This window comes from Phocoena sinus, chromosome 3 (assembly GCF_008692025.1).
Source record: "Phocoena sinus isolate mPhoSin1 chromosome 3, mPhoSin1.pri, whole genome shotgun sequence".
NCBI classification, from domain to species: Eukaryota; Metazoa; Chordata; class Mammalia; order Artiodactyla; family Phocoenidae; genus Phocoena; species Phocoena sinus.
Window position 1 is genome coordinate 1,475,865 of NC_045765.1, and position 8,940 is coordinate 1,484,804.

An 8,940-nucleotide genomic window follows, 5' to 3' on the forward strand; every position below is an offset into this window, starting at 1 on the left:
CAAAATATCTTCTAGAATTTGCTTTATTTTTATTATTTTCAAAGATCGGGGGTGGAATACAAAAGCAGAGTAGAAGGAGGGAAGATAAGAGAAATCAGAGAAAACCGAAGAGGTGATTGCTGGCTCCACACGGAGACCTTGGGCTGAGAGAGCGCCCTTGACGGGTTGAGGACTAATTTATTTTTCTAAAAGCAATGTCGGAGGATAAGTTACCGCCTCAGCTTGAGAGATACGTGAGAACACCCCAGGCAGATCTGAAGAATGACTGTGCAGCAGTAAAGCGAGAGAAAGGAGTAGGCGGGAGATGCTGTCCCCGGTTACGGGAATGACCCGTGAAAGCTTCCAGGATACGGATCCTTCTGGAAGATCTGACGTGCCGGCCCAGATACAGGGATGGAAAAGGAAAGGGCTGGGGGGAAGGGGGGGGGGAAGGGATAGTTAGGGAGCTGGGGATTGACATGTACACACTGCTATATTTAGAATCGGGGCTTCCCTGGTGGCGCAGTGGTTGAGAGTCCGCCTGCCGATGCAGGGGACACGGGTTCGAGCCCTGGTCCGGGAAGATCCCACATGCCGTGCAGCAACTAAGCCCGTGCACCACAACTACTGAGCCTGAGCTCTAGAGCCCGCGAGCCACAACTACTGAGCTGGCACGCCACAACTACTGAGCCCACGTGCCACAACTACTGAAGCCCGTGCACCTAGAGCCCATGCTCCGCAATGAGAAGCCCGCACACCGCAACGAACGGTAGACCCGCTCACTGCAACTAGAAAAATCCTGCACGCAGCAACAAAGACCCAACGCAGCCAAAAATAAATAAATAAATAAATTTACAAAGAAGCAATATTGATTTCATTAAAAAAAGAAAAATGTTTTTTTTTAAAAAATAAATAAATAAAATGGATAACCCACAAGGACCTACTGTATAGCACAGGGAACTCTGCTCAATATTATGTAACAACCTAAATGGGAAAAGAATTTGACAAAGAATAGATACATGCATATGTGTAACTGAATCACTTTGCTGTACACCTGAAACTAACACAACATTGTTAATCAACTATACTCCAATATAAAATTAAAAGCTTAAAAAATAAAATTTAAAAAATAGAAAAAAGAAAAGAAAAGGAAAGGGCTGTAGAACATATGACTACAGCACAGAGACTGCAGAACCAGACTGCAAAGGGTCAGCTCTGAGGTCTCCAGCTGAGCCCATGGATGCAACAGCATCCCCTCCCCCATAACATCCCCCACTGTCATCTTATGACCTGACTCTCGTCCCAACTAGGCAGTGATGGGGTGACACTGAGCAAGTCACCCCCATATGGGGTGACCAATCAACCCAGGTTGCCTGGGACTCTTCTAATTTTAACCTGGAAATCCGGGTATCTGGTCACCCTCCTCCCCCTCTGTCTTCACGTGCCAGAGAGGGTCTGGAGCCATTTGGGGGGGTCCCAAGGACGGGCTCAGCCAGGGGACCCTGAGACCTGAGCCATAATAGTGAATGAGGCAGGAACAGTGTCTGTTTCCAGCCTCCTGACGTGCCACGGAGAGGCTCGGTGTAAAGCCAACGTGTCCTCAATGCCACCCAAATGCCTGCCAGAGTCTGTTTCCAAAGAGAGGGAACCTCAGGTGCAGGGCCTCCAGGGAGGATGCCAGGCCAAGCCGGGGGCAGGGTGATGAGACACTGGCCTCAGGGGACACCAAACACCTCCGTCAACAAGATCAATGGTAGGGGGGAGGGATAAATTAAAAGACTGGGATTGACACATACACACTACTATATATACAATGGATAACTAATGAGGACCTCCTGTATAGCACAGGGAGCTCTACTCAATACTCTGTAACAGCCTATATGGGAAAAGAATCTTAAAAAGAGGGGATATATGTATATGTATAACTGATTCACTTTACTGAACAGCAGAAACTAACACAACATTGTAAATCAACTATACTACAATAAAAAACAAACAAAAAATCAAGATCAATAGTATTTTCTGCATTTTTTTTTTTTTTTTTTTTTTTTTTTGCGGTACGCGGGCCTCTCTCTGTTGTGGCCTCTCCCGCTGCGGAGCACAGGCTCCAGACGCGCAGGCTCAGCGGCCATGGCTCACGGGCCCAGCCGCTCCGCGGCATGTGGGATCTTCCCACACCGGGGCACGAACCCGTGTCCCCTGCATCGGCAGGCGGACTCTCAACCACTACGCCACCAGGGAAGCCCCTAGTTGCCTTTTTTTTAAAAAAAAAAGTTTTTAGGTTTAAAAAGTAGACCACTTCATAAAAAAAAAAAATCAATAAAATGCTCTAAAATTGATTGTGATGATGGTTGCATATAGCTGTGAATATATCAAAAGCCACTGAATTGGTTTATATGGGTGAATCTTATGAGATGTGAATTATATCTCAATACAGCTGTCATTTTAAAAATCAAAAGAGGGACTTCCCAGGCAGTCCAGTGGTTAAGACTCTGCGCTTCCACTGCAGGGGGTGTGGGTTCAATCCCTGGTCGGGGGAACTAAGATCCCACATGCCGTGTGGCACAGCCAACAACAACAAAATAGACCACTTGAAGGTTAAATAAACATTTTCACAGACTACCTGCAGATATGCGCCTGGCCCCTGTGATCCCGTCCGGTCTGTGGTTTTAATAACACCCCTGACGCCTCCAAGCTCCAGGCCAGACTTATCTTCTGAATGCCCAACTCAGCTTGGCTTCTGGAACCTCCTTCTGGGTGACCTAAGGTGACCCCGCCCCAATGACCCCCACCTCCTGGTGCTCACGCCCCTGTGTAATCACCTCCCCTTGACTGTGGTCAGGACTCTGTTTCTAAGCAGTAGGATATGGGGAATTCCCCGGTGGTCCAGTGATTAGGGCATTGTGCTTTCACTGCCATGGCCCGGGTTCTATCCCTGGTTGGGGAACTAAGATCCCACAAGCCACGTGGCCAAAATAAATAAATAAATAAAAGGCAGTAGGATATGGCAGAGGTGATGTGTTGTCACTGTCATGACTAAATTATATCTTGTAGGACCCCGTGTTAGCAGACTTAAAACCCTCTTGGTGGACTTCCCTGGTGGTCCAGTGGTTAAGACTCTGTGCTCCCAATGCAGGGGGCACAGGTCCGATCCTTGGTCAGGGAAGTTCCGAATGCCGCGCTGCGTGGCCAAAAAAACAGAGCAAAACAAAACAAAAAACCCTCCTGGCTGGCCTGGTGAATACGTTGGCTTGCTGGAAGAGGCTGTATGGGAAGGAACTGTGAATGCCTCTAGGAGCTGAGGGTGCCCACCAGCTGGGCTCCTGGTCATCTGCCAGCAACCTGCACGAGTTTGGAATTGGATCCTTCCCCAGCCCATCTTTCAGATAAGAACACAGCCCAGCCAGCCTTCTGATCACAGCCTTGTGAGACCCTGAGCAGAGGACCTGGCTAAGCCACGCCCAGACTCCTGACCCACAGAGAACAGGAGATAATAAACACGAGCCGTTTCAAGCCACCAAACTGGTAGCAATCTGTTACCACAATCCAATGACTGACAGACTTCTCAGATCTGACACATGCCAAACTGGCAGCCCTTCTCAGCCCCTAGAATATCTGTTCCTCCCGTAGTTTTCCCCATCTCAGACGGAATTTCCACTCTTATGATCACTCGGACGCCAAAGCCCCAGGCTCATTCTGATGTCTTTCTCACAGTCCCCATCCAATCGGCCTGAAAATGCTGTCAGCTCCTCCTTTGAAACGCACCTAGGATTGGACCACCTGCACTATCTCTACCCTGGGCTAAGCAGAGGTCTCCCAGGCCTTATCATAGGGCCAGCTGCTGCCACCGACACGGCAGCCTCAGAGAGCCAGCTGAAACCTGACCCAGGCCACATCCACCTCTGCTCGGACCTCCGCCTGGCTCTCGTTCAGGGCAAAAGCCCCAAGTGACCTGGTCTCACCCGCTGTCTGTCCTCAGCTCCCTCCCTCTGCTCCAGCCATACACAGACATGACGGTCCTGCCTCAGGGCCTTTGCACCTGCTGTGCCCTCTACCTGATGAGCTTGCCTATACCCTCATGGCTGTCACCTCCACTTCCCCCGCTGCATCCCCTGCTTTGCTGGTTTTCTCCTGAATTGTACCAGCTGCACTCATGGGGGTATAAGTTAAGATGGTTTCTGCCAAGGTGCAGAGCCTGGAGTCCCCCTCGAGTCCCTTTGGGAGAAGCGGCTGAGCACTGGAAAGGGAACCAGGGAAAGAACAAGTACAGCCCAATATGTATGGAGAAAGCGAGTCATCTTACCCTGCACCCTGATCTCACAGTTCCCGGGAGTTCTGGTTTGATGACTCCAGCTGGTATATCGTTCCTCAAGAGGATGGAAATGTACCGGGGAAAAGAAAATGCCTTCAGTAAAAATAAGTCAACAAGCACGTTCTGCGTGGCAGGCATTTCGCTAGACAATATTTACATGCATTACCTACTTTATGACCACAACCCTGCTACAAGACCAGCTGCATTCTGATGGAAGAGGAAACAGAGGCACACTGGAGCAGGGTCACTTGCCCAAGGTCACGGGATGTGGTGGTTTTAAAGGAGGTCCACACATTTCTTGCCGCTTTTCTCTTTGGTGGAGCCTAAGTTTCCTTCCTTAGAGTGTGGGCTGGACTTGATTTACTCCTAATGAATAGAAAGTACCAGAAGAAATGGCGTGAGACTCCTGAGTAGGTCATAAAAGGCACAGAGGTTTCCCTCGCCTGCTCTGTGCGGGGCCGGCTGCCATGTAGTGAGAAGCCTCAAACAGCGCCTGGGAGGTCCACGTGAGGAGGAGCCACGTGAGGGGGCCTCCCGGAAGCTGCAACTCTTGCCCCCATCGGGCCCTCAGGTGAGGCAGCCTTATGAGGGACCCTCAGCCAGAACCACCACACCCCCCGCAACAGATCACTCCCAAATTCTCACCCAGAGAAACTGGCATAATAAATATTTGTCTGAAACTGCTAACTTTGGGGATAACTTGTTATGCAGCAACTGCTAACTAATACACAAGACTCCAGGCCCCAGGACCTTTCTGCCTGGCTTCCCATTTTCCCTCCCAGGAACCACACCCTCTATTCTCAGTGGTCCATCCTGTTCCCTTCTCTTTATTCTCTCCTGCAGCCCACCAAGCGCCCACCGTGAATCTTCCACTTGTCTCTTTACTTTATTTTTTTTTTGGCTGCGTCAGGTCTTAGTTGAGGCACGTGCGATCCCTGTTGAGGCATGCGGGCTCTTCGTTGTGGCGTGTGGGCTTCTCTCTAGTTGTGGTGGTGGGCTTTGTCTTCTCTAGTTGTGGCACACAGGCTACAGGGCACGTGGGCTCTGCAGTTTGCGGCACGCGGGCTCTAGTTGAGGCGTGTGAGCTCAGTAGTTGTGGCGGGCGGGCTCAGTTGCCCCGCGGCACGTGGGATCTTAGTTCCCTGACCAGGGATTGAACCCACGTCCCCTGCATTGCAAGGCAGATTCTTTACCACTGGACCACCACGGAAGTTCCTTCCACTTGTCTTTAACAACCGATTTTATCTAGTCGGTTCAAACAGTGGTTCAGCCTCTCCAAGGGGAAATACAGCACTTGGGATCACTTTTTTCCAAACAGAGTCAACTATCAACTTTAATAAAACCGCAAACTTCATTCCAGCTCTGCTCCTGGCTCCTACATTTCTTCCCCTCCTCACTCTCAACTCTTTGCCCATCTCTCTGTATAAGTTTTTCTCTTGCCACTCATCCAAGACAATCACCGTTTTCCATCCCGTATGTCTCTGCTTCTTTGCTTCCATGGTAGCCAACGCTGGTCTATGGAACAGGCATCTCTTGTCTACACTACACCCTCTCCTGTTTCTCCCTATCCTACTTCTCAGGCTCAGATCCAGCCAGGAAACCTCCCCTCCCCCATTGCCCCAACTCCATGAAATCAATCACTCAGCAAGCCTTTGGGAAATTTAATAAGCTTGGCCTTTTTTTTTTTTTTTCCTTTTTGTCTGTGGACTTTTTGTTAGGTTTTCATAGGAAGAGGTGTTTGTGAGAGAACTATTTGCCGTGATGATATCTCGTGTTTTTGTAGCTTTTTAACGTGCACAGAGGAAAAGGAGTCAGAGATCCTGGGGGGGAGGGGGGTGTGCGGTTGAGGCCAGAAGCTGATAAACACGAGCGATACCCAGGAAAACGGATAAAGACACGTAGATTAAAAAAAGAAACTTCCAATCACTTACAACTTGTAAGTTAAAATTAATACAGGGGGGCTTCCCTGGTGGCGCGGTGGTTAAGAATCCGCCTGCCAATGCAGGGGGCACGGGTTCGAGCCCTGGTCCGGGAAGATCCCACATGCCGCGGAGCAACTAAGCCCGTGTGCCACAACTGCAGAGCCCGCGTGCCACAACTACTGAGCCCGTGTGCCACAATTACTGAGCCAGCGTGCCACAACTACCGAAGCCCGCGCGCCTAGAGCCCGTGCTGCGCAACAAGAGAAGCCACTGCAATGAGAAGCCCGCACACCACAACGAAGAGTAGCCCCCGGTCGCTGCAGCTAGAGAGCCCGCACAAAACAACGAAGACCCAACGCAGCCAAAACTAAATTAATTTATTAATTTTTAAAAATTCATACAGGGTCTCAATGCAGTGGGGCATCTCAGATTGGATCCCTGAACAGAAAAGGTGTTAGTGGAAAAACTGGGGAAATCCAGGCAAAGTAGGCTGCGAGTGGTTTATGTTCATTTTAATGTCAGTTTCTTAGTTTTTTTTTTTTTTTTTTTTTTTTTTTTTAGTTTCTTAGTTTTGATCTACGGTGCCACAAGGTTTGAACACTAGGAGACGCTGGGTGAAGGGTGTACAGGGATCCTCTGCACCACCCTTGCAATGACAATTACTCTGAAATCACTTTTTTAAATTAATAAAGCGGGAAAAATGGCAAAGCCTGATGCCGACGTGAGCCAGAGACCCAGAACACGTAACCCTCTGCCTTACTTTTAGAGCCACGCATGTTCAAATAACTGGGGACAGCTGTTTCCCCATTCTCACTTTTATGTGGATGGGTGCCCGAAACACGAGCAGCTACGGGCAGAAAGTTCATGCCTAAAATCTGTGTGGGCTCACAGCCTCAGGTCAATTAGTTCAGACCTTCCAGCACTCCCATGGGGAGGGGGCGGGCACAATGATCCCCACTTTACAGAAGAGAACGCTGAGGCTTGGAGAGACTATCTCCTCTGTCTCTGTCTCTCGCTCCCTCTTTCTCTCCCTTTGTCTCACTGTTTGTCTCTCTGTCTCCCTCCCCCTCCCCCCTCCTCCCTCTTCCACACAGAGTTCTTAGAATTCAGGAACGGCTCCCCCAGGCCCCTGTGGTCCAGGTAAGGCAGGTGAGCCCAGGGGACGGGGACCAAGAGCTCGAAACCCTGCCCCAGGGCAGGAAGACAGATGGCAAGCGGCCACGCCCCAGTTCAGGTCCCAGCTCCCCACGTGCCCGGCCACAGACCCACACACGCTCGCCCCGCTGGTTTCTTTCTCCTTCCTCGACTGCAGAAACTGGAAGGAGGCGCCCAGACCTTCGTGTCCTCCTCCAGGAAGGACACACTCACCTGCACGCGGCCTCGGGTCCCTCCCAGGGCCTCTGCCCTGTCACCGACAGCCATGGTACCCCAGCAGAACTTTCTCCGCGCGCAGCTTGTGCCCAGACTTAATCAAAGGTCACCTGGCTTGCCTCTGTTCAGAGACTCTCCCGGCTCCACACTTTCCACCCTAAACATTCAGAATCCTGCCAAGTGCACACGCAGCACAGCACGCAGATCTCCTGGGGGTGGAGAGCCGCGGGGTCCCCTCTCCAGTCCGTCACCGCGAGCAGATCAGGGGCAACACCTGACGTGCTGTTTGGAGGGACAGGAGGGCTATCCACCACGTCCTGGGGGCTCCCAGGGTCTTCCGTCCCCTTTTCCCAGGCGAGGAAACAGGGAAGGGGCGTCCACACACACACACACAACCACACACAAAATCATACATGACCTCACAGTGCAATCACGCACACGTGGTCACACACTAGTTACACAGACACACAGCACACACAGAGGCAATGACACCACCCCACACAGCCATACGCAACCCCGCGCCTGTAACCACACAATCTCACACAATCCATCACAGGCACAATCACTCACACGCCACACCTGCCGCCGGCAGCGGACTCTACGGCCCCTCCCCCATAGGACCCCCAGCCCAGCTTCAGGCCTTGTGACCACACCCTCCCCAAACTGTTACCCCCCAAATCCTTGTCGTGTTTTTACTCACTAGCAAGGGATTGGCTGAGAGAAGCCACAGGGAGGAAAGCAAGGGGCCCCTCACCAGATCCCTGGAAACCTTCTCGCAGGCTCTGCGCACCGTTTCCTGCCGGCCCAGCCCCACCGCGGGTTTAGCCGAGTTAATGGGTGGGAAGGCGGGAAAGCGGCCGTCGGGGTTGGGGAGCCCTCGGGGTGCCGAAAAACGCAGGGTGCCCGGCCGTGTCTACACGACCCGGCCTCAGTCACACTCCCCGAGGGCGTCTACACAGTCCGACGCGTTTCCCGCCCGGGCCGGGCGAACCGAGGCGCGGGGAGAGGGCAGCCGCCTCATTTCGGGGGACCCCGGACTCACCGCGCTCCTCCCGAGGCTGCACCGCGGCCCGGCTGCCTCCGCAAACGACCCGGACTCAGCCGAGAGGCTCAGGGATGGGGCGGGGCTGGGGGCGGCACCGGGTGGGGGAGCCGCCCTCCTCCCCACCCGGGCATCAACCGGGGCTGGGGGCGGCGCCCTCCCCCGCACCCGAACAGCACTGCCTTCGCCAGCTTCCCCTGCCCGCCCCGCCACTGCACCCCTTCCCCTGCGCACCTGGGACTCATCCTGGCCGCTCCCAGCTCCCAGAGGCTCTGAAAGGACAACTGGGTGTGGGTCGCCCTGCGCACCTGGTC

General features: G+C 52.5%; 1 protein-coding gene across 1 annotated transcript in view; it reads right to left on the reverse strand.

Moving 5' to 3' along the window:
- Window positions 1-8,663, reverse strand: part of TMPRSS9 (transmembrane serine protease 9) — a 58,388-nt gene extending 49,725 nt beyond the window's left edge. Inside the window, exon 1 of the mRNA XM_032625291.1 lies at window positions 8,627-8,663. The gene's annotated coding sequence lies outside the window, so the exon portion shown is untranslated. The remainder of the gene's footprint in view (window positions 1-8,626) is intronic.
- Window positions 8,664-8,940: the final 277 nt, after the last annotated feature.